The sequence below is a fragment of the Pararge aegeria genome, chromosome 25, assembly GCF_905163445.1.
Source record: "Pararge aegeria chromosome 25, ilParAegt1.1, whole genome shotgun sequence".
Taxonomy (NCBI): domain Eukaryota; kingdom Metazoa; phylum Arthropoda; class Insecta; order Lepidoptera; family Nymphalidae; genus Pararge; species Pararge aegeria.
Genome location: NC_053204.1, coordinates 5,053,407 through 5,081,011, shown reverse-complemented (window position 1 = coordinate 5,081,011; position 27,605 = coordinate 5,053,407). Strand labels below are relative to the sequence as shown.

General features: G+C 35.5%; 1 protein-coding gene across 1 annotated transcript in view; it reads right to left on the bottom strand.

The window, feature by feature from the left end:
• Positions 1–26,691, bottom strand: part of LOC120634840 (irregular chiasm C-roughest protein-like) — a 123,301-nt gene extending 96,610 nt beyond the window's left edge. Inside the window, exon 1 of the mRNA XM_039905669.1 lies at positions 26,600–26,691. The gene's annotated coding sequence lies outside the window, so the exon portion shown is untranslated. The remainder of the gene's footprint in view (positions 1–26,599) is intronic.
• Positions 26,692–27,605: the final 914 nt, after the last annotated feature.

The window sequence follows — 27,605 nt, the reverse complement described above, 5'->3', positions numbered from 1 at the left end:
CGATGCGAGCGCACACCGTCACAAATAACTAACACCCTGAAGTTAGCTATAAGGTTTGACAATTTATACTTTCAATTGTCAAAGTTTCCGGGCTCATTCCGGTGATTTAATTGATTCAATTGTACAAAAACCTCAAATTTTAATGTTCAGTGAGACTTGGTAGTCCGGTAATGAGATAACTAGTAGATAACGCGATATAATTAAACTTTCGGTGTATTAAATACCTGGTTTCTATTGTTAGTGTCGTTTTCTCTGCAAACGTATAAGAATAAGGCGTAAGTAAAATTTCTGAAAATATTCTTATTTTGTTACGCCAAAGAAGTATAACTTCTAACGCGTGTACATAATTACACACCCGTTGTTCTTCTCCCGTTATCTTTTTGCAAAAATCTTTTATGTACAGATACAGGGATTCTACGATTTTATTATATGTATAGACTAGCTTTTGCCCACGGTCCATTAACTTCCCACTGCTGTGGCCGAGCTCTGTCACAAGAAGCTTTACTGGATACTACTAAAAATAAATATTAAATAGTATCGAATCAAATCGAGCTATCAGCAATTGAACTGTAGCGGATATGTACCGCAAGAGAACTGTATACAGGATGTTCATAAATAGAACCACTTTAAACATTCTAATTGGTAACTGAACTCGTGCTGTTTGTAATTAAAAGATGGATTGTGGTTTCAATTATGATATAGTAATCGTAAGATCTGAGACTGCCTCGTTGGTCTAGTGTTTAGCATGTTTAACTACGAATCGCGATGTCTTGGGTTCGAAACCCAGGTCGTGCCAAAATTGTTAGGTATTTTGAGTACCATCTACTTAGGATTTCTAGTGGCTAGTTACCACCCTACTGACAAACACGTGCCGCTAAGCGATCTCTAAATCTCAACAACATTGATAGCAAATTTGCTTTTAAATCCGATCAATTTTAAACCCATTTCCGGCCTATACAGGGCACCGATCTCCTCTCACAATAAGAAGGATTTAGGCCACAGTCCACCACGCTGGCCCAATGCGTATTGGTGGATTTCACACGCATTTAAGAACATTATGAACAACTCTCAGGTATGCAGGTTTCCTCACGATGTCTTAGATATACATATGTCCAAATAGGTTTGAGTGCTGTTTTGTACATCATCACCTGGCAGAGATCACTTTTAGTGATAAGGTCGCCTTTTGCTTTTAATTTTTTGTTTAACTATATTTGTAATTTCTCCTTTATTACGCAATAAAGATGTTTAAATAAAAAAATAAATAAATCATCAGTTTGCTGTCTGTTGACAGCTTAGAGTATCTAACAAGCAACCAGTAGAGTCCTCGACTTGTAATGGAATAAAAAAAAATGTATCGTAATGTTGCCACAAGGCAAATTTATCTCTTAAGACCTTATTTTATTTTTGTACCAAAACTATTTAGTTCTTGACTACATTATCACCTGGTACAAGTGTTGATGTAGTCTAAAACGTTTGCCCAGCAGTGGGAAGTTAATGGACACATGAATCATAATCATCATTTGCACTCAGTTTGGGTGGAAAGTGGTCGTTATTACTTCTTATAATATTGCTATTAAACTATTAAAGATTTAGCAAGTTATTAAAAAGTTGCAGTACTTAATAAGTTATCAGTTAGTTTATATAAATTTAATTTTAGTGTAATTCTCAATTTAATTTCATTATCATCATGACATCAACCCACTATCGGCTCTGTACAGAGCACGTGTCCACAATGAGAAGGGGTTAAGGCCGTAGTCCGCCACGCTGGCCCAGTGCTGATGGGTGGACACCACACACCTTTCAGAACATTCTGGAGGACTCTCAGGCATGCAGGCAACGATGTTTTCCTTTACCGTTGAAGCAAGTCATATTTTAATTACTTAAAACGCACATAACTTCGAAAGTGAAGTCGACCTTATACCCAATGATATCACAGCTTCCTTTTATTATAATTTAATTTAATTTTATATTTTAATATTAAGAGTTTTTTTTTACCACGATTTAATGTATTTTTAGAACCCAAGTTAAATTAATTTAATTGCACGTTAGTTGTATTGGTTTATATTGACCGATAAATGTAAAAAATGCATGTGATAAAATAAGGTGAACATTTAATATGTAGCTCAGTATTTAGAAACTTAGTATATCTTAATGTAATATAAATAAATAATAAATATAATACCACAATACATCGCCATCTAGCCCCAAAGTAAGCGTAGCTTGTGTTATGGGTACTAAGATGCCTGATGAATATTTTTATGAATTATATACATAAATACTTAGAATATACATATAAAAACCCAGTCACTGAAAAGCATTAATGCTCATCACATAAACATTTTTTAGTAGTAGGAATCGAACCCACGGCCTTGGGCTCAGAAAGCAGGGTGGCTGCAAACTGCGCCAATCGGCCGTAACAAATAAATCATCAATATCATCAGCTTAGATGAATGATGGTGAGAGTGAAGTAACCCATTAGCCTACGGGTGTTTAAATGTGGTTTAAAAATGTACGGTTAATTAACTCTTAAGCGCTTACTAAGTGTTAGTTTGTAATTAAAAAGTAATTAATTTTAACCACGCATTAACTATTTACTAATTCCGTTCAAACTTCCGTACTCCTGCACGTTCATAACATCCTAGTACTTGAGGTTCTGACACACGAAGTGGTTGCAGTGTAATGTTATGAATATTGCAATGCGACGTCCCTGAGCATGATTGCTGTGGTCTTATTAGTGGGTGGTTCCGGGTTCGATCCCGGCAGGGACAATTTTTAATATCAGAATTTTCTCTGCTCTGGTCTGGTGGGATGTGCCAATAAAGACGTGCCGCTAAGCGGTTTAACGTTTTAAGACAAGGGGTATAGGTTTAATATTACTGCCCTACCCAGTGGCGTACATAGGGGTTTTAACCAGAGTAGGCATAAAGCAGGAAGATCGCATAAAATTAAAAAAATCTCCTTCTATACAAGTTGTATGAAATTTTATAAATTTAAAATGCATATAAAAATTTTCGGAAGCGACAGGATTTGAACCTGCGTCTCTCGGGCAATCACGGCCTGAGCGCTTTCACCAATTAAGCTACGGCTCTCCTACCGTCGTTGGCGAAATTAGTATATGCCTTTCACATCAGTCTTATAGCGACTGCAGCGTCATCTAGTAGGACACGCTGCAGTTTCGATCTACTTTTTCAAAGGTCCATATTACAATGAGACACGTTTGAAACAAGAGATGACACATTGCTTTTTTTTATATTTTCCTCCAAGTCCTCCACTTGATAATTCCACCAAGTGTAGGTAAAAACACTACTAAAAATTATAAAAAAAAAAGGTTCCGAAAAGTTTTATATGCATTTTTAATTTATAAAATTGATGATACCGAAGTGTAGGTAAAACACTAATAAAAATTGTATGAAAATTTTTGGGTAGGCAGTTTTGTGCAGATATAAAGTGCACGCCACTGGCTATACGCCTTACTGGTTAGACCGCTACCATCTTAGACAGCAGTTGACATTTCAGTCAGATTAAAAAAAAACATAATCCGCGGCCAGGACTTGAAAACCGGTCCATATAAACCGGTTTCTGTTATTAACCAGATACTGACATAATTAAAGTAAAGGTTTTGGTTAGGTTATTTAACCGGGTAAATAAGAAAAAGGTTTCTCATTAAATGTCGCTAAATATACCAGTTTTAACCAGTTTACAAAAGTTAGTAGGTACGTCCAACTTTATTTTTTACAATTGCTGCATTAACTGGTTAATTTAACTCTATTTATCTATTCCGATCCGATAAATATAACATCAGTATATTAATTAAATAATACTGAAATAATTACTTATCCTTACTTAATAGATAGTATTTAATTCGATTTTTTTTTGTAAATTACTAAAATAGAATAATAATTTCAATAGAGTAAATTAAGTATATCGTGTACAAAGGATAACAATTTGGTAAGAAATACAGAGTAACAGTTTCTATTTTGCTGTGAAAAACTACATAGAGTTAGAGTATTCAGCATCTCATAAAATCGCGAGTGACACGCTATCAGTAGGTCAATTAACCTACTCTTTTTAAGATGACTGGGTGTAAAATTATATAGCATGGAATATCGATTAAAGTACCCCATAACAAATAAAACAGCTTGAAGCTTCCATACCAATACCTAATTGATAAGTTGATCTCACACACCGCAGTTTATTGAACTCGTTTAAACAGCTTCACATAACGTACCCAGTTTAAAAAGATCCCGCATATCTAAAAAAAAGTAGGAATCGAAGATTATTTATCACTGGATGGTTTGACAACACAGCCAATTTATAAAGAACTCTAAATGTAAAGGAATCCTAGTAATGTAAAGGTCTGTGCGCTGAGGGCGGATGGAAAACCACTTTTTGTAGTACCTACGCTTTCTGTTGTCATGCGGTTTGTGGTCTATGCCTGAACATTGGCATATTTTTAGAGTTATAATGAAACATTTATATTATTTTGTCACTCTCTCTCCATAAATTGAGTGTGAGCGAGACAAAGCAAGAGCTCCGATCATGAACGAAGACACGATCTGAGCACGATCGTGATATTTCGTCGCTAACCAATACAGCATTTTTTTTTGTTTTTCTTTATTCTTTCGGACAGAGGCAACGGTATGTCACCGTACAGCCGTCCATAGAGCAAAATAATGATGTCATCAATAAGTCATTCTAGCAGCCAGATGCTAACAAAGAGTCTACCTGACAGAGTAACGTGGTGCTATACTCATTGTCGATACATCTTGAGCAAAACTTAAAATATTGGGTTTTTTTCTAAATTGCTATTAAGTAATAATTATTTTGTGAATTGCATTTCGGAATAGTCGGGCAAAATTTAAAAATATATTTATTGCTACGCAAGCCCGGCTTTTCAGCTTCTATGGCAGTACCGCCATTGCATGCAAGTTTATTCACGCTGTTTTCCTTCACCGTTAAAGCATCTGATATTTTAATGGCTTATATTAAAAACGCACATAACTCTGACAACTTAGATAGAGGTGTGGTCGAACTTGGCCTCCCCAGAAGGGACTGAAGCTCTAACCTCTAGGTTATTAACGCTTCGATTATAACTCTGAGTCTCTTTATGAGGCCCATAGTTACCGACCAAGATTCAAAGGCCGGCTGTGGGTTCGATTCCCATAACTGGAAAATGTTTGTGTGACGAATCTTTTTAGTGTCTGGGTGTTTATCCAGCAGTCATCTTAGTACCCTTAACCCCAAAAGTATGCATGTGTCTAGGTCGTAGTATATTTATTTATTACTAAGGAGGAAGGAACTTAAATGGAGGTTGGCGGGTTACATTTAAAGATGTCGAGATAGTAGATGGACAAAAATTGTTATCAACTGGCATCCCATGGATTTGAAAATAAGACTCGGTAGGCCTTTGAGAAGATGGGAGGACGACATCGCGAAAATTGCGGTTACTGTAGCAAAGGACAGGTACAAATGGACAATTATGGAGGACCTTTTACCACGCTTTTATAAATTAGATATTACTAAGTTAAGAAAACATCATAAATAGAAAATAAGAGATTAGGATCAAGAAAAATTATATTTAACTATATTATATTTCGCCAGTAAGATACTTCATTGTAAGGAATGTAAATAAAGCTTTATTATTATCATATATTATACTAGCGGACCCCAACGCCATCTGTCGGGCTGATTTGTGAATCTAAACCATCCAGGGTGCCACCCAAACGCATACTAAAAAAATCATTCAAATCGGTCCAGCCGTTTAGGAGGAGTTCAGTGACATACACACGCACACAAGAAATATATATATAAAGATAATTATTTATAAAAACCGTGATATTGACCCCGGATATTTCTGAAAGAGAATTCCAGAATATCTCTGTAAAACTTTGAATTATATAATGTACTGGATATTTAAGCAAATTGGAAACATTGCTAAATAAGTCTACAATTAAGTACTGTATTAAATTTTTTTAACCGTTTATGAAAAATACGCGGAAAAGGCGTGTAAGGTAATGCCAAAGTATTGCAATTATTTAAGGACAAATTACTCTCATTTGGACACTTAAAGAGTACGAAATGGCTAATGAATGTTTTAAGAAGACTATTATCTAGAGACCTTGTTATTTTTGGAGTTCCGTAATTTGTTTTAGTTGTGTTCCGTAGTTTTGTATAGGAGCAGGGGTTACTTTGCGGAAATCCATGACATATTATGAAAATTAAGCTTAATTTGCTATACTCCGCGGAAAGCAGAAGAATCTGTATGGTGTAATTTATAATTTCTTCAATCCTTATACTCCACACCAAACAGATCTTCGGCAATGTACATTTAATTTTTTTTTAACATTTAGTTTAAAAGTTTTGTATCTAACATTTTTTAAATTATTTTCTTCGTTTTACATCTGATGTGACATCAAAGTCAAAGTCAAAGTCAAATATTTCTTTATCAAATAGGCACATAGATGGCACTTTTGATGCGTTGATCACATACAAAATGTGTACATAGCATTGAGTAGTGATGGCAGTTATTGCCATCACATTCGTAAACTAAAAACTAAAGCTAAGAGGTTTCCAAACGCTCCCTGATCTAAAAGAAGCCCTCAACAAACTATGCCGGGTGTTCTTTTTGTTATCACCATCTTACATTGTCAACCAACCTGTTTTTTTTTCGCATCGTCGCGTTCTTTAAAAAGTTACCTATACCAGTAATCTATATCCAAGAACACAAATCGTTATGTCGAAACGTGGTCTAAATCTATTTCCATTCTGGCACAGTGTAATAAGAGCTGGATCTATTTACCGACCACCGCGTTCCGAGAACAACCATGCGGTTACATTTACTGTTATGATATGATTCCTGTTTGTATGCGTGTTCCGGTACATACTGGTATAGGCAAAGGTATAAGATAGTAACGATATAACAATATTTTCGAATTTTTCGAAGCGGTCACGGACAGCCCAGTGGTTAAGAATTTGGCTTCGCATTCGAGGGGCCTTTCGCTAACATTTCAAAGTTATGTGTGTTTTAAGCAGTTATATATTCCTAAAACTTTGTGAGGAAACCTGCATGCCTAAGAGTTCTCCATAATGTTTTAAAAATGACGGCCGACTGGCGCAGTGTCAGCAACCCTGCTTTCTGAGTCCAAGGCCGTGGGTTCGATTCCCACAACTGGAAAATGTTTGAGCAGAAGTGTTTTTCAGTGTCTGGGTATGTATTTTCTAAGTATTTATGTATATATCGTTCATAAAAATATTCATCAGTAATCTTAGTACCCATAACACAAGCTACGCTCACTTTGGGGCTAGATGGCGATGTGTGTATTGTCGTAGTATATTTATTTTATTTATTTTTATTATAAAGGCCTGTGGATCAATCCACACTGGGCCAGCGTGGTAGACAACGGCCTAAACCCTTCCCATTGTGGGGGGAGACCCGTGCCCTTTATTGGGCCGGTAATTATTGGGCCGGTAATGAGTTGATATGGTAATGATGATAATGAACAATATTTTCTTTGAAACATCTTTGAAAATTTGAGCATTATATTTACAAACTTCTTCGAGATGAATCGAAATTGCTGTACTGGCCAAATACATGCGAGCAAAAGTTGTATGAACATCCATATCTGTCGTGTCGGCCAATAAATATATCTGTCGTGTGATTAAAAGATGGGACGATCTTTTACTCCGGTCTTTTACATTGAAGGGCCTGGTTATCGGAGTAGTTATAGGGACATGTCACATGAGGCTTAACACCTACGCCTCAGATGGGAACAGGGCGGTATGTCATACCCTGCGAAGTGTTGCTCTGTTTATCATTTATCTATGATACTGACCCTTTATCGGCCCAATGCAGGCACGGGCCACCCACTCATGAGAACGGTTTATGCGGAAGTCAACTACGCTGGCCCAGTACGGATCGGTGGACTCCACGTGCCTTTGAGAACTCTCAGGCATGCAGGTTACCGCAGGTTGTTATCCATGCAATTATGCTCTGGTTATAGGGGAAGGTTTTCCACTTATCATCCGGCGGCCCATTTGATTGGCTTGCCATTAATTAGAAAAGAAGCCTTTTCATTGCTCGCACACTGAATGCAATCTAAAAAGACGCTAAGTATACAGGTTAGACATGGAGATTTGGCACTTGAAGAATGGTCTATAGACAAAGCAACCACAGAATAAAATATCACTACTCAGAACATACAGTAAACCTAACCCACTAGAATGAACGCTTAAGTCTTTATACTTTAATTAATTACGTACTTTAGACACAAGTAAGCTTTAACATCTTAATGAACTACTGTAGCTACCTGCCAGCCCGCAAGCTTAAACGCCAGCCTTTAATAAAACAGTGATAGGCTGTGATGTGGTACGTCAACCAACGGCGTGAACTTTTGCACACCATCAAGATCAGAAAAGTTGCATATCTGGGTCACGTGCTAAGGCACGAGAGATATGAGCTCCTTCAGCTTATTATGATGGGAAAGGTTGCAGGAAGAAGAGGCGTTGGTCGCAGAAAAAAGTCCTGGCTTCGTAACATCAGAGAGTGGACTGGAATCGCGAGTGCAGCAGAATTATTTCGCCTCGCGAAAGATAGGCAAGAATTTACGAAGCTGACTGCCAACCTTCGCTAGTCGGAGAGGCACCGCAAGAAGAAGAAGGCTGTGGTATATTAATGGTGACACTGACTTACCATGCCTTAATATACAACGTGTAACCGAAATACGAAATAATGTTGAATGATGCATATGTATATTTCATAAGGAATCACCCTATAAAAATATTAAATCCAAAGAAGCATATTTACTTTTCCATTCAAAAAACATTCTAAGTGCTTACTTTTGACAACCCTATTGAAGATAAAAGACCGACACCGTTAAGTACCTACGCTACGCGACGCGTACCAAATAAAGTGATGGGAGTCACATGATTTCAATTTTGAATGTGATATTAGGGCTGTATCTGATTTCTTTCAGAAAAAACTTTTTTTTTTTTTTTTTATTAACGATAGGCCAGCGTTTGACGACAATCATGCCCGTTAGAAAGCAATGATGAGGTCTGGGTTGGAGCACGCTTGCCTAGAAAAAGCCTATTCACTCTAGCCTTAAAGGTACTCAATCTACTACTATCGCAATGGTTTACTGAAAAACTATAAGGTTTTCGGTTTCACAAATAAGCCTGAGAGACAGTACATAATGTACCTCTTAAGCCTTTGAGGTATTATTTCGGTTTTCATTTAACGTTGTTTAGTTAATTCTGCTGTGATAATGAAATGGCGTTATTTTGCTAAAAGTTAGTTTCAGACTAAGAGGACTTCGATTCACCTTCGGGGGGCCAAGTTGAATCCCAGCACCTGTAACATTTCTGAGTTATGTGCGTTTTGAGCAATTAAAATATTGTTTCAACGTTGAAGCGAAACATCGGAGGAAACCTACATGTTGTTGCCTGAGAGTTCGCCATAAAAACTAATTCGAAAAAAAACTGATAACAAAAATTATATTGAACTAGCTGTTGCCCGCGACTTCGTCTTCGTTTGATTTTGTTTTTTGATTTAGCATAAAATTTAGTTGTAGTTCTAAAAAAAATTAAAGTACTCAGTATCGCTAAGCCTCGAATGAGGGGTTTGCTGCTGTCCGTTGAGGAGTTCTGTTCTCTATCTCCAACCACAGTTTGGACAAAATTAAACACACACATATAATAATCTCTATAGTACAAAAATAATTATTTAAATCGGTTATAATTTGTCGGAGTTATGGTGTAAAATCGTCAAACACTCATCCCCTCTCCCAAAGGAACCGAGCTTAAAGTCGAAAAAAAAATCTCCTATATTACTTCTAACACTTCCAAGAATATGTGTACAAAGTTTCATGAGGATCGGTTTAGTAGTATTTGCGTAAAAGCGTAACAAACAAACTTACATTGACATTTATAATATTAGTAGGGATACGGATAGGGATTACATTATTTCTAAAGGCATGTCATTAAAATTATAGGATTGCTCTGCCAAGTACGAGCTTGATGCATTAGATTCGGTGTATCGCCGTGCTAGAAGACTCATCGGCGACCTTGCCAATTAAAACCTTCGATGTTTGGAGCATCGTCGCAAATTTGCATTCTATGAGATATTTTATGGAGAGTGTGCTCAAGAACTATTTGACTCACTAAGTACTTTTGACTAGTTCTCCCCTCACGTTTTTATCAGCGAGGTAAGCCTACATGGTTATATATGGGTATACCACGGACGCGTACAACCTCGTTTCTGGTTTGCACCGCAAAGGTCTCTTCCAACTTCCATTTTACCCACTACCTATTATATGAGTACCTTCAAATGAAGAGGTAGAGCCTTAAGTCCAGTGATCTGTATAAGCTGGTGATGAAGATGATAATGATTATCTTGTTTCTAAGATTTCAAGTATTAGAATAACAAGAATTTCTTCATTCAGCTTCAATGTTAACTTGGTACTCAATATAAGTATCTTAAACATTTAAACGTACCCATTCTAATAAACGCCAAAGGCTACACGGGAGTTATGTATCCAGTACGTATCCCAGGCATTGGATGCACGTCCGTTTCCTTTAGTGACGTAAGTAACAAACTTAAGCTTAGTACCCATTGATGTTATGGTATCCTAGTACCTAACTAGTTTTTTTATTTAGGTACCTAAGTTATCTTTTTATTAACTTATGTTATACTGAATATGTATGTTATATACCTAACTTTCATATACCTAACTTTTAAAACAGTCTTTAAACAGTCTTTCAACCCCATACTCCCTAAGGGGAGTTTATCAAAATAAAAGTTAGCCTATGTTTGTTTCAGAGCTATGCTTGTGAGATTCCCGTCTAAAGCAGTCTCCTCATTTCGGATATTAACCGTGTCTCGATTTACGTATAAAATATACAAAAAGCTCTTATTTTGATATTACAATCGTATACCGTAGTTTTATTTATTTGTAAAAAGTAACATATTTGTCCAACGTGTACGAAGCCATCAATGAGTCGTAATAACGTGACAACGTGATGCTAGGTTTTAGAACGTTGCAGACTAAAACATTTTTTTTTTGCGTGAATAAAATTATACTTTTACATTAATTTGTTGTTTTATTTTATCATAGAATTTTAACAAATAACTAAGAAAACCTAACTGCTGATACAGGTAGCTTCGTAACTTTCAACAGTCATCTTTAAGAAATACATGTTTTTTTTCTTTTTCATAAGGGACATTCAGGTTTTTTTATAAACAAAACTCATCTGTAAAGTTGGCATTAATCTATTAAAATTTGTATGACGAGGTTTTTACAGCAGTTTTAACCGCCAGAAGCGTTGTTCGTTCCCCAAATGTATTGACCATAAAAGTTAACTCCGTTTTTTGTGGAGAGCTGACTCTAGCGTTGGCAAAATATTAAACAAAACACAAGCGCTAACAATTTTAGCAATTTAGCAATTTTTCAGGGACAATTTCGTTGCAACATGACGACCTCCCTGTAACGGGGAGCACTGTGAATTTAAGTCAGAGATCCCTGGTACGATTTCAGGCAGGGGCAACAGAAACAATATTGGGAATTCATAATTTCTAAATTTTCTAGAGTCGCTAAGCTCGACTCGCTTTCTCTTGGTGCCGCTGAGCGATTTAGTTTTCCGGTGCGATGTCGCGTAAATACCGATAAGGGGTATCACTACCATGCTCCCTAACAGCCTGCATATATGGTGTGCACAGGGTATGCAAATGATATAAAATGAAGCAAATCTCCAGTACGAGTTATAAAAAACTTAAGGATAGGCGTAAGAGTTATATAAAAATTACCCTTAAGTATTTTTAACTAATTCTGGATATTTCCTTCATTTCATATCCTCTGCATACCCTGTGCATACCCTCTATGCACGCCACTGCTAACAGCTTAACCCGCTACCATCTTAGACTGCATGATCACTTACTACCAGGTGAGATTGCAGTCAAGGACTAATTTGTAGAGGAATAAAAAAAAACATATGATCGTTAGTTCGTTATCGCACGCAAAAATAAAGCATCTTGCGCTCCAAAACTAGAAAGGTTTTAGTGGCCTTCGCACGCCAAATTGATTCATTTAGATTCTTCTCCACCACGAAGTTGCCACTTTTTACATACTTCAAGTAAATCAAGTCAAATCCGAATATTTCTTTACTCAAATATGCCCACGGTATTCACTGTTGATGCATTCATACAAAAATAACTTGTTATGAAAATTAAGCTTAATTTGCTATAGTCCGCGAAAAGCAGGAGAATCTGTATGATGTAATTTATAATTCCTTCAATCCTTATACTCCACACCGATGAATGAATAATTATTGTAAGTCAACATCTCCTGATATTGACTTAACAAGACAACCTCGAGGATGTCTTAACAATTATTCATTGTAAAGTCAACATCTTCTGAGGATGCTCCGGTTTCGGATTGAAACGTGCGTAGAGGGTACATTGCCGAAGATCTGTTTACTGTGGAGTATAAGGATTGAAGAAATTATAAATAAAAAAAACTAACAAGGCTATAATAATAAAAATAGCCGCCGAAATGAGGCGAAAAAAATTTTTCGATCGTAAAGCACTCTCTGATGCTTCGCATCATGAGTCGTGCTAAAAATTAATTTATTTAAATTTGGTTCCGAAATTTTTTAAATGCATTTTAAATTTATAAAAATGTAGAATTTTTAAGATTCGTCTCCAAATCCATGCATCCTTCATTAGCCAATTACAAATCATTTCTTTGTCTTAACCTGGTTTTGGTACCACGGGAAAATTTTATCCCCAATTGACACTTTAAGGGAGGGACGCTCTTGGCAGTTTGACACAAATCGTTTATGCATAGTTACTTTTGCGTTATATAGTGTTAATAATTCTAATTTTTTTTTATTGTTTTAAATTTAAAAGAAAAAAAAGTCTAGTTTTTAATTGACAACGCGTGTGTGTCTATTACATGTTTGTTCGTACGCTATTCTCTCTATTTACTTTCTTTGTATTTTTTCAAGTGAAACTTTTTTAGCATCATTTGGCGATGTTTTGATAGGGAAAAACTGATGGGTTCGCTCGACATACTCGTGACGTATTGCGTCAGACTAGTGCTTTACATGTATTCGAATATATACACTAATACATTATATATATGTACTCGACTGTATCACATGCATGTCACTTTTTGCATGGGTAAAATCTTGAGATTTCGCGTCACCAACTGATTACATATTTGTTATTCCATTTTAGATTTTCTCATCTGTCAGCAGTCTTTTATAATTGGTGCTATTGAATGCCAATATCGCAAAAACCAGCCATGTGTGTAGACTAAGCTTAGTTCGTTGACTAGGTACAGTGGTAATGGAAATATACGCCCGTGTGGAAACTTTAATCGCTCCAGTAAATCGTAATCTGTGGACTTCTTTAAATCGTTACAAACAATTTAAAACTTCTTGAACGATAAAAAAGGGTATTTATAAAATAATGCCGATAAATACCCTTCAATTGCAATGCGGTTTTCTAATTACGAATACTCCTGCTGGAAGAAAAACGGCTATTAGAAATTCCATTCTGTTTCAGCAAAATAATGTTTTTTTTCTCTTAAACATTAATTAAGGGAACAAACAAATACTCACCTGATGGTAAGTGGAAAACCATCGCCTATAAAGAAAGGAGAGAGAGGAGAGATACTTCGCAGGGCATGCAAGGAGCACGTCTTGAAATGCGCTGTCCTTTGTCCATCAAGCTGAAGTGTAGGTGTTAAGACTCATGTGCCTATAAATACACCGGCAACCACACCCTTAAAGCCGGAACACAGCATTGCAACAATGCTGCTTTCCGGTATAATTAAACATGGCGAAAAGCTGTATTACTACTAAAAGAAAAGCGAAGAAAAACATACCTACTTGTGTTCCCTACTTTACTAACCAAGATATTTAATACCATTAAAGATAATGTGCAACAATTTTAAGCCTAACCTGGCTCGATTTTCTTACACAAAGAGTATACATGCACTACGTCAGACCATGTCGCTGCCTGTCCATGGTATTACCGTGGGTCTCTACTGACAATCAGCGTTGCAGTAGTTCCTTGGCAGGTACCCACTGCCATTGTGGTGCAATACAGAGCTGGGGAGGTGACACATTAACCACAAGGACATTTTAACTATTAATTATTAAGTGGTTTGTTTTGAGTGTGTGTGCGCGAGTGTGTGTGTGTGTCTGTTGCATCGTATTCCCCGAACAGATGAACTGATTTAGATGTTTTTTGTTTGAAAATGGAATTAGTCGGGAGTGTTCTCAGCAGTGTTTGATGTAAATCCAAGATGGCCACCACTGCAAATGGCGGATTTTTTTTTTTTTCACGAAACCCTCAATGAGTTTCAAATGAAAAGGGCTTAGTAGAATAGTATACATAATGGCAAATTTCAAATCCAAGATGGCCGCCATCACAAAATGCCCAATTTCATTTTTTTTCACAACTGCCTCAATTTTGTTAACAAATGTAAGGAATTTAAATAAAAAAATGTTTTATATATTACTTTATTTATTTGTATGTTGTTGCGAGAATTGTGGTCACTATAACTTATTTAAATTATCTTTATTCAAACATGCTACCTACTAGATAATAAAATTATTTTACATTCAGTAACTGGTAAACCTTCTAACCTTTTTAACTAAAAGGTATGGGTGTATAAGTCAGGGGGGATTTGATGGTGTATGTGTTAATTCGCGAATGTTCCACACGAAGGGTTTTATCACAGACCCCTTTGAGGATTAGCAGATAATTGGGGGAAAGAATCTCGTTTGTATTCGGGTTTATTACCACGATATATGCGAAAGGATATAATATTATTTAACCAACATAGTTATGCCAGCTTCTGAAATGTAGTTACCCACGTAATTTGCGATAAAAATAATGAATGAATGAATGAAAATAATGTAAAATTTACAGACGTATTATAAAGAAGAAAATTAAGATATAAAAATGAATTTTAAAATATAAAATGTAAATTGTTGATATTGGAAAACAGCAACTGCTGAGTTTCTTGCTGGCTTCTTCTTCTCGGTAGAATCTGCCTTCCGAACCGGCGGTAGAGTCACTACACACAGTCAGACTTGACGTTTCAAAAGTGCTTATATTAGGCCTACTTGAAATACAACTTGTAACCGAATTACGAAATACTGTTAAAGAGTGCATAAATATATTTTATAAGGAATCGCCTTGTAAAAACATGAAATCAAAAGAAGCATATTTATTTTTCCGTACAAACTAATTCAAAAAAAATCTTAGGTTTTACTTTTGACAACCCTATTGAAGATCAAAGACCGACACGTGCATAATAGGTACCTACGCTACGCGGCACGAACCAAGTAAAGTAACAGAGTCTCTCGATTTTAATTTTGCATGTGATGTTAGGCAACTGAATAAATTACGTATCTTTTTTATTGCTGCATAAAAGGACTGCAATTGATTAAATTGACACCGCCACCGCCATGCGCCGCTTACAATCGACATAGGATGTTTCTTATAGTACACACTATTCATTCAATTTTCTTAATACTTTTTACCATTGATTAGTAGGTCTCGACAAAAAATCACCGTGCAATGTGCATAGTGTTCTATTTGAATTGGGTTACATTACAAAATAAAGAATTGAAAGGTTAACATAAAGATTAATTTCATTGTATTCAGTAGGAGAATTAATGCTAACTTAGGTACTATAAAAAATAATCGAAGCGCAACCAGTGTAATACTTATTATTGTGTACTTCCGGTGGCCATACGGATGGCCAAGGGTATCTTGAGCATTTTCTATCGGAAAGCACCATTTGGACAAGTTAAACTGATGATGAAGACGGGGTTCACAAGCTTCAAGATGAAACCGCATGGGAAGTTAAACCGGATTATAAATGAATGAATCAAATAAAAAAGCAAAGTAATATGATTCCTAAGGTAATTTTGGACCTACCAATGCATAAATTTAAAGAATGTGTTAAAACACATTTATTACAGCGAGGTTTTTGTACAATTGATCAATTTCTTAATGACAAGGTTGCTTGGAAGCATCCGGCTCCGCTTTCATCTCTCACAAGATAGAAAAATGAATTTTAAAATGTAAAATGTTAATTGTTGATATTGGAAAAGAGCAACTGCTGAATTTCTTGCCGGCTTCTTCTCGGTAGAATCTGCCTTCCGAACCGGCGGTAGAGTCACTACACACAGTCAGACTTGACGTTTCAAAAGTGCTTATATTAGGCCTACTTGAGATAAATGATTTTTGAAAGAGAAAAAAAAAATAATCTCTAATACATTAGTGACCGCGTTTAATGAAAACTAATATGTTTTGTAACGTTGCAGATACGACACCTGTGCTTCGAAATGTGTTCTCAATATCCTATGTCACAGATAACAAGCCTTGAGATATGACACGATTCCATTTGGTCTGTATGCAATCAGAGCTAATACTTCTGTCTTAGTGGACATTCTAATAATAATTTTTCAAAAAGTAGTCTAGGCAGATTCGCTCCAATTAAACGTCTAGTAAAAAGTTACAACGAGATGTCTCTTAAAAAGTACAAAGTTTGTATTAAACGTAAGCTTATAGAAAAGTCCTATTATAGTATAAAGGACTGCGGAAACAATAAAATAGCTTGGGTGTAAATTATTGCTCTAACCAGGTTGCTCTTCTAATAATTTAAAATGACATTGTGAGATGGTGATAACAAAAAAAAAACACCCAGCTAAGTTTGTTGTGGGCTTCTTCTTAGACCAGGACGCGTTTGGAACCCTCGTAGCTTTAGTTTTAAGTTTACGAATGTGGTTATCGCCATCATCTCACTACCGTGTAATTCTCATGTACGCATCAAAAGTGCCACCTATGGGCCTACTTGAATAAAGATATTTTTGACTTTGACTTTTGACTTTGACACCCTGGCCGACCATGACATTGATATCTTTCACGATACCCTAGAAAGTTTTAGTAAAAAAATTGTATGTAAATTAAATATAAATACTTAATCTTAATTATAAATTTTAATTTTAATTTAATATAACTAATCAATCGGTTTAATAGCTTAATTCATATTTATATTATTATTTTTAATAATCTATAGTTATTTAAGTTTTCATTTTTTTTTTTTTTTAAATTGTGACCGGAGATAACAACGATAATGCTGTATACCTATAATTGATAATTGTAATGGTACTAGACGGAATTTGTAATTCTAACACATATTTTTTTTTTTTAATAATGTAGTTACAATTAATTGCTGGTGTGTCTTATTAATAAATAAATAAACAAATAAGACGTTTTTTAATTCTACTACAAGTTATCTATGGTCTGAAAACTCACCTGCTGCTCTGATGACACAGTCTAAGATGGTAACGGGCTAACCTGTCAGAGAGATGACATTTTAAATCCTTACCTTCGATTCTACGTGACATATCGTACCGGAACGCTAAATCACTTAGCGGCATGCGGTAGAGAGACCAGACCAGAGAAAATTCAGAAATTATAAATTCCCTAATCGTATATGCTTGGGATAGAACGAGTGGCTTGCAGAGGGCTCTTGACAAGGGTATGCATTAATAAGATGAAATAAAATGGATAATCCTCCTACTATACGAGTTATACAAAAAAACTAAGGTAGACAGTGCTTTTGTGCGTATATGAAGTGCATACTGGATGGCACCCGTGACCTCTAGGGGACGTTAATAATATGATAATAAGGTCTAATAGTAAAAAAATATGATAAAGAACTAGAATTGATACTGACGTAAATAGCTTTTGGTAACAGATTTAAATCGTGCTCGATATAAAAATGGTCGGAAATCGAAACCCATCTATATAATGGTTTGGTGATAGAAACAAACCGCAGGCCAGGTAATAATGGGCGTGGATTCGAATCCCCCCGGTTAGAAATGCGCTATTAAAGTTGACTACTGGTATTAGGGTTCCTTACAAGTATTGGTGTTAGCTCAGTGGCACTGAGTCATTGGATAAGGCTTTGGCGTCAAAATGGTTCAGTAGTTTTTGCATGGAAGAGAAACAAACATCCATCCATCCATCCATCCATACATACATACTTTCGCATTTACAATATTAGTAAGATGTAAAATATTAGTGGAGCATTTTTCACTTTGATTTCATCACACATTTTCTGTCTATACTTCATCTTTCATATTCGAGAGATGTCCCTATTGCAACAACAACTAGATTTTTCTGTATATACATTTCAAATTAACTAAAAAAAATATTTTTTTTTTGTTCCGTCATCCTTGTTGCGAATGAGCTAAAACGTAAAAGTTTTTAAAGAATGTGATATTTTATACTCTTTCAAGCATAAGCTACTGCCAGGATTTTAATAAAACTTTACAGTAGCGTTCACATAAAAAAAAAACACAGACTTATTTAGAATAAGTATTCATTGGCAAATATATAACAATAAGTGCCAAAGAGTCCAAATAAATTCTGTCCAGCCTCCCAACTTGTGGGTGAAATATAAATACGAAAACATGATTTTTTCGTTTTCCTTCCTTCACGCAGCAACGATGCGAATTATTACCGACGTTAATTACGCGCTGACGCGTGCATAAGGCAACTCTTTATAAAAAAAACAAACGTTATTACTATGGGAATACCTAAAACGTATTTTTTTTATTCTCTACAAGTTAGCTCTTGACTGCAGTAGCACCTGGAGGTAAGTGATGATGCAGTCTAAGAATGTAGCGGGCTATCCTGTTAGGAAGTATGGTAGTCATACCCCTCAGTAATCAGTTTCTACGCGACATCGCACCGGAACACTAAATCACTTAGCGGTACGTCTTTGTCGGTAGGGTGGTAACTAGCCATGGCCGAAGCCTCCCACCAGATCAGACCAGATATAATATTCAAAATTCAAAAAAAATCAAAATTCAAAATTCATTTATTTCAAGTAGGCCTAATATAAGCACTTTTGAAACGTCAAGTCTGTCTGTTTGTAGTGATTCTACCACCGGTTCGGAAGGCAGATTCTACCGAGAAGAAGCCGGCAAGAAACTCAGCAGTTGCTCTTTTCCAACATCAACAATTTATAAATTCCTAAATTTCCCCTGCCGGCTATGGAACCCGCGACCTCCCACTTAATTCACAGCGCTGACCGTTGCGCCAGGGAGGCCGTCCCTAAATTTTTTTTATATTTTGTTATCACTATGAAAATATATCACTTCGATCCGTTGCCCCGTTCCTGCGTAAAACAAGAATTTAAGATGCATCTTTAAGAAACTCAGCACGGAACCCAAATATTTCACTACTACCTGAGATGAAATAAAGTTGTACACTAGAGCATGGTTAGATGAAATAAAGATGACTGTGTGATAAGAGCCGAAGTAAATAATTATTTTTTTACCAACATTTTTAATCTACTTTTTAACCCTCGTTTTTATTTACGAGGGTAAATCTTGAGATCTCCGGTTTCTTTGGAAATGGGCAAGTCAACTTTCTGTCTTTATTTTATTCTTACCTATAACTCTCATGTTTTTTTTCTCTCTCATATGAACTTATTTTATGGAGACATATTGATCATCACACCAACCCATCACCGGCCCACTACAGAGCACGGGTCTCCTCCAACAATGAGAAGGGGTTGAGGCCGTAGTCCACCACGCTGGCCTTATGCGGATTGGTGGACTCCACACATCTTGGAGAACATTATGTAGGAATCTCAGGCATGCAGGTTTCCTAACGATACTTTCATTCACCGTTCAAGCAAGTGATATTTTAATAACTTAGAATAGTAAAAGGTGCTTGCTGGGATTCGAACTCGGCCCCCCGAAAGTGAAGTCAAGCTCAGTACCCAATGCGCTATCACTGCTTCCCAGCACTCTTATTTATTGATTATAAATATCTATCTAAGTAAGTATGTAAATAATTCTTTCCCCGATTTCTTATAAGGCAGATTTATATAAATACTAGCTGTTGCCCGCGACTTCGTCTACGTTTTTAAAATTAAACACATATTATAAACTCTATAGTACAAAAATAATTATTTAAATCGGTTATAATTTGTTGGAGTTATGGTGTAAAATCGTCAAACACTCCTCCCCTCTCCCAAAGGAACCGAGCTTAATTTCGTAATAAAAAGTATCCTATATTACTTCTAGCACCTCCAAGAATATGTGTACAAAGTTTCATGAGGATCGGTTAAGTAGTTTTTGCGTGAAAGCGTAACCAACAAACTTACATTGACTTTTATAATATTAGTAGGGATAGGGATAGGGAAAAATATCTATCTAATTAAGTATGTAAATAATTTTTTCCCTGATTTCTTATAAGGCAGATTTATATAAATACTAGTTGTCCCGGCGAACTTCGTACCGCGGATCATTTTTTGTGGAATGGTATATTTAAATACTCATTATCCTAATCCGGTCTAAGAGGAATCCAAAAAATCAAATATCATAAAAATTTGTCCAGGCGTTCTTGAGTTATAAATGGTGTAACTAACACAACTTTATTTTATATATATTCGAGCTAGTCAAACAGACAGATAAACTGAAAGACTAAACTCTTAAGCCCGTTTTCACATAATGAACAAGGCATATATAAGTAACTCCTAATCTAAGGAATTCCCTAAATTCATCATAACAATAGTTATGACCTAAGAATTGGTGAAACGTTTTTTTATAGTAGCCGCCTAAATCGTTAGGCATTCGATTTAGGCGATTCCTAGATTTAGTGAAAATGGACATAAGGCTGTTATCAACTCATGTTTTTCTCATCATGAATACTGAATATAAATTAGGCTTCGTTTGCATTCTCACCTGGTGGTATGTGATGATGCAGTCTAAAATGCTAATTCGCTAACCTTTTAGGTGTAAGGTACATTTTACAATATTTTTTTTCGTCGTCATCGTACCGAAACGTAAAATTCGGTACGTCTTTATCCGTGTACTACCTAGCCACAGCCGAAGCCTTCATGAGCAGAACAGAGAAATATCGGAATAAAAACAATAAAGGTACCAAGGAGCAGAGAAGTACTGCAACGATAGGTACCTGGTCTGGCAGTTTTACGAGCGAGCAGTAAAATCGATAAATCATTGACAGACAAACTGCCTGTGATCGAAATTTAAACAATGCGTAAAACAAAAGTTTTTTTTATGTCTTTTATCGTTAAAACCGGTTTATTTATATCCGATATAAACAAAGGCAAAAGGGGTCTGTTTTTTGTTACCATTTCCTTTGGCGAGTGACATCGATTTTATTTACAATTGGTTATTTTTAATTTTTTTATTTATGTATTTGATCTACTTTTTTTTGCCATAAATTTTACTTACATTGCGAAAGAAGTTAGGTCTGATAAAGTCTATTTGATCTACTTGCTTTATTCGTCAGAGATTCTCAATTCAGTGTGACTTTTATGAGACAGATTTATCGTGAAGTTAATTTGTTTGCACTAATAATATATTTACTAAATGAAAAAGTTAAAACCCACTAGTGTATATTATTGTACTAGTCAAGCCATTTCAATGATACCTTAAGGGAGTTGTGGTGGCGGCCATCTTGGATTTGAAATTTACCATAATATAAACAAACGATTATTTTAAACGCAGAGATATTTTATAGTTACAGATTTTTATTCATACTGATCAAAAATATGTGACAGTAATTTAACCAAATGAATGGTCAACGAATGAATTGATTTGATTATACATTAAATATTGCGATAACAGAATCCGAATCAATATACAATTATTGTATCATTTATATGCCCATGGTAATGAACGAATGAAGAATGAATGGCTTGTCGAATCGATAATGTCAAATTATAAGATATTAGTACAAAAACCCTATAAATTATTGCAGACATGCACTGTAGAGTCAAATCTGATCGCAAATGGAGTGAGTTATTTGACAGGACAATGCAAAAACTCTGACGTGTATTTACATACATTAAATTTACGATTACATTCGTTCAAGTTTTCATTCAAATGCACTCACTTTATGAGTGGACCAGAATCGGTGGAGGCAATAATTTGCATCGAGGGTTGACGTTTATCATAACATGTTTATGAAAATGAATCTGCTTTATACTCTTTAAGACGTGGAGAGGAAATAAAACCAGAATATATTGTGGCCAGGTACTAGTAATTTGACGACCTCCCTGATAGTGTGGGTGGGAGGTTCTTTTCCCGGCTCGGGTAGTTTTTATTAATCAATTATATAATTTAACTTAATTTTAAAAACGAAAAACGTGTGTGTACAAGTGTAGAAGTTATACTTCTTTGGCGTAACAATTCAAAGTTTTTCGCATTATTCTACGTTTGTATATACTACCGACCACCATCAAATTTGAGATTTTTGTACAATTGAATCAATTCAATTGTCAAAATCACCGGAATGAACCCGCAGACTGTGACAATTGAAAGTAAACACTGACAAACCTTATAGCTAACTTTAGGGTGCCGGTTTTTGTGAATGAATGAATGGAAAATCCATGTACATGACACAAAATTCCTAAACTAATCTGAACTGACCCACAGAAAATTAATACAAACCACGCATAGATGCCTACATTAAAATAAATTGGGAAATTATGCATAGCTTCTCATGCAACAGCTGCCCGCGACTTCGTTTTTGCACAAAAATGTTGATGTCACAGAGAATAATAGTTATTCTCTGACCCCAGAACTACCTCTAGTTATGCAAAAAAAAACATATCTATCTCTTGCACCGAGAAAATTAAAAATAAATATATATTTATACATATTTCCAGGATAAAAAAGCCTACGCACTATTCAGACTATAATTTATCTCTGTGCTAAATTTTATCCAGCTCCGTTTAGCCTCTTTGGAATGATTGACTGTCAAACGTCTTTCCAAACTTTAGCATTTATAATGATAATGATTATATGTTAGATAATAGCTGTTTCCCCTGTTCTTCGTCTGCGTCTATTGAGGTTTTTTTTAACCGTGAGAACTGTTTGTTTTCCTGGGATAAAAAGTAGGCTATGCTACTCTCCATCCTGTCAACTAACAGTATGCGAAAACTCAACTCGATTTGTTGCTTACTAAGTGCGTAGAGTAAGTATAAACAAACAACACATATTTACACGTTTATAATATTAGTATGTTTATTAGTTAATTAAAAATATGTTGTTTTAAATAACTCGCAATTCAATTGTCTCAACAGAATTAAAAATCTATTTAAATCATTCATTCAATACATTGATCGCGCCGCCATGTTTTTTGGGTGCTTTTTACGCCATGAAAACGTGTTTCGTTGCTCTGGGAATCGGTTCTTTAAACAACAGGTGCTACCGAACTTTTTTTTTTTCGAATACATTTTAAAACGTCGGTTTACAAACCGGGCGACTGGGACGAATGGATTTTTCTGACCGTGATATTTGTGTGCTTTACGTTAGTTTTAATAAAAGTGCACGCTTCGTCCTTTTTGATTGCCTTTTTTTTTTAATTTACTTAACGGCTTTGCAATCAACGACCTTAATTATTATCGTTTTTTTATCGCAGTAATCTGTTTAAATTTTTTTTTTTGGGTTTTTCTGGGAAGACGGGAAGACATGTTGGCGATCGTAGAAGACGGTAGTTGTAAAGACGACTGAAGACTCTGCTGCGCACTCTGCGTTGGTTTCTCTTATTCGCCTCTTACAACAACGTCTTTTGACGGCCGATTGGCGCAGTTTGCAACGACCCTGCTTTCTGAGCCCAGGGCCGTGGGTTCAATTCCCACAACTGCAAAATGTTTGTGTGATGAGAATGAATGTTTGTCAGTGTCTGGGTGTTTATATGTATATTCTAAGTATTTATGTATATTATTCATAAAAATATTCATCAGTCGTCTTAGTACACATAACACAAGCTACGCTCACTTTGAAAGAAAAAAAACACCCGGGTGAAGATTAGAGGTGGTGACAACTGTATTCTGATTTGCCACCATTAAGCGGCAATGATTTTTTACTTATTATTTACCAGCACGGCTAGCATGGATAGGAGACAATTATATCCCCGGGAAAAGGATAAAAAATTATCTTCTTTAATAACTCCCAGAGTACTGGCGCACAAGTGCAACATGCTGTCAAAATAATATATGTGTAATAATAAACGGGGGTAAACTTCTCCTATTCCATGTTCCCGCGCTTTAGCAGGTGGACACGTTAATTACATACCCGGTTAGGGGATATAATCGGGGGATATAATTTTTGTCTCCTGCCCGTGCTAGCCCGCAGTGGCATTCATTCATTCATCATTATCCCTTATTAATTTTCTCTGAATGAAGTGTATTAAAGTATAGATGTCCTCATTGGTGTAGTAGTGAGAGCTTAGTTTTGTGGGGGAGGTCCCGAGTTTGATACCCGAGGTATTTGAGAATTTTTAATTTCAAAATTCATCTGACCTGATGGGATACTTTTTTGAGGGGTACAGCCGTACTGCTAAACGATTGAGCGTTACGTAACGATGCCGCGTATAAACGGATAAGATGTAAAGGGTTTTATATAACTGCTATACAACTAACAGTTTAGCCCGCTACTTTATTAGACTGCATCAACACTTCCCACCAGGGAAAACAAAATGCATAAAAACAACTATAGACAAGTATTTTACATAGGATGTTGTTGAAATGAATTCGCATCGCAATTAGGTGAGATTTAAATATCACGCAAAAATACGTTATTGAAAAAAAAAAAATCTCTTCTTATCACAAAGGTTGCCTGGCAGAGATCGCTACTAAGCGATAAGGCCGCCTTTTGTATTCTACTTCTGTCTTTGTATTTCTATTGTTTTTTTTCTTTTCCTAACTTCATAGTGGTGTACAAATAAAGAGTTAAATAAATAATAATAATAATAAATAAAGACGAAATTGAAAAAAAAAACAGACACTAAGAAACTATAAACATTGATAATGCTAGAACCTATGTCAAAACAGCATAGCCTTCTCATCTTCATCACCATAATTATTAAACGTTTATCAGCTTAATATAAGACACGGGTCTCCTCTCGGAGTGAAGTTCGTCACCCAACTAATAACAGGCCTAAGAAGGTGGCGTGCCGTGTAGCGCACGCCTCTGTGGAGGATGTGGCAGCGATCAGGCCATTGATGATAAGACCCGCCATGCACTGGGGGGTCAAAACCTCGGCGAGAGTGCGGTGAATACGCAAGTGAACCCCGTGCTCTCACTTATAGGTCTATCGAGGGACATATAGAGTTTTTAGTGGGTGCAAGTCCCTGTCTATGCGTCAGGCATTTTCTCTGTATTAAAAAAAAAAAAAGGTCTTCTCTCGAAGTAGGTAAGAATGGTTTGGGCGGTGGTCCACCACGCTGACCAAATGCAGATCGGTAGTCTTCATACGCCTTTAAGAACATTATTTTGGAGAACTCTCATGCAGGTTTCTTCATCATTATATCCGGCACCGTTATAGCAAGTCATGTCAAATTACTTCAAGTTCTTAATATACTATTTTTGGAAACTTTCTTTGCAACGTCAGAAACTCGCTATCGCTGCGCCCCCTATAACATATATCCGAAAAACATATTTGAACTACCCAGAAGTAAACCCTAAGTTATTCAATAAAACAGCTGTTTTAGCTCCGATTCAATACGCAGATACACAGACAAACAACCAGCGATCATATCCTGTAAACTAGTCGTAAGTTAGTTAGAAAAAAAAAAAAAATGAAAAAAAAAAAATTTAAAATACTAATTAAATACTTTAATAATTTAATTTTGATGGTGATAACAAAAAGAACGTCTGGCTAAGTTTGTTGTGGGCTTCTTCTTTGACCAGGGCGCGTTTGGAATCCTCGTAGCTTTAGTTTTGAATCCCATCAGGTCAGATAAATTCTGACGAATGGAGTTATCGCCATCACTACTCACTACTATGTACACATTTTGTATGTAATCAACGCATCAAAAGTGCTATCCATGTGCCTATTTGAATAAAGACATATATGACTTTACCATTAAAAAAATGTCCACCAATCCGCACTGGGCCAGCATGGTGGACTACGGCCTTAACCCTTCTCATTGTCGGAGGGTTGATATGATGACTAAAAAATAATAACTTTTAAAGATAAATACATACTATCCACAAGTGTGACCGATACAACCTATTTATTCCCATGAAATCTTTTATCTGATAAAACATTTATTAATAAGATGATATTAAACCTGAATGACAAATCACCAGTAAAATAATAGATATACCTACCAAATAAATATAGCAAAAGGGTTAAAGAATATTTACCTACCTATGTATTTAATTATAGTAAAGTAATAACCTTTACATCTCATAAGATATTATAAACGTGAAATAAAATCTTATGTTTACTATCTATTCAAATCATATTTATACCAAATGAACTTACACTTCAATTTAAAAAGATGGAATAACTTAATATTTGAATTTAGAATATGCTCAGTTAAATGTCTTTTTCTAGTTCAAGGTATTCATTCATTTCTATAAAATCACCCGATACATCAGTTTTATAAATATCCAAAAAAGCTTTAAAGAAAGAAAATGATTTAAATGTGCAAAAGCTTCTATGCAACTTTATTTTCTATTAAGTATTTACTTAGTTAAATATCTATTTTCATTTAGAAAAAACAATTTATTTACTCACCCAAACAACTCGCAATCCAAACAACACGATATTTCACAGAAACAAATTTAAAAACCACAATTTAAAACCTTCGGTTCCATTTTCAAATTAAATTAAATACAGAAGTCTTTTTTTAAAGTTCGCTAGAAAAAAAAACAGTCTATGTTATCAATGACAACTTTGTAACGTTATTAATTTACTCGTAAATTCGCGTAACGCTATTCAATTGACACCGACGCGTATTCCCCTATAGATGCCGGGGCAAATACTGAAAAGGAATCGCTTCCCGGCCTCGCGACACAGAGTAATTTGTATACGGAGGTGTCAATTAATCAAAGGATGTTTTTGAAACAGAATCGTATGAGTTTAGCTTATTGCCCGAGCGAAGCAGATATCAAAGTTTGCTTTAGTGAGATATTTAGGGCCTGAGAAATAAGTTTTTTTTAAGTTTACGCATATTTTCGCAACGGAAAAATTGCAGTGTTTAAATGTCGGAGCACGGAAAAACACTGCTTATCTATTTCTATGTTATGCCACTTTTTTTGTAGGCCCTAAATGTCCGGAGACTACTTTAGTATGGGTAGGATAGTTTTCGTTTAACTACTAATTGCACTTTCAATCAAACCACATCAATATGTTAATTGAAACTTCATATTAGATTTTGAAGTATCGAAAAATTTAAGAAAATAATATAAAGCTTCTCTGCGGTGGTTTAAAAGTCTTTAGATTTTAATTATTTTGTCATATTTGTTTACTTAAAGGCAACATTTTAACATTTCATTCCGTAGCTCGTGGTGAAATAATAAAAACTAGCAGAAAATAACTAAATAATTATTATGCTATAATCCAAAGCGAAATAAAAACCATTTAGGAAGCTCTTACAAGCAAATTAGCGTCAAACATTTTTTTAAAGATTACAAATAAAGCTTAACGAGAAAAGCTGTTTAAACATTTAAAAACATAAATGCCTATTTGGAGTGTAGATGTAGACGTTTCAGGTATTTTGATCAGACCGTCTTTATTCAAA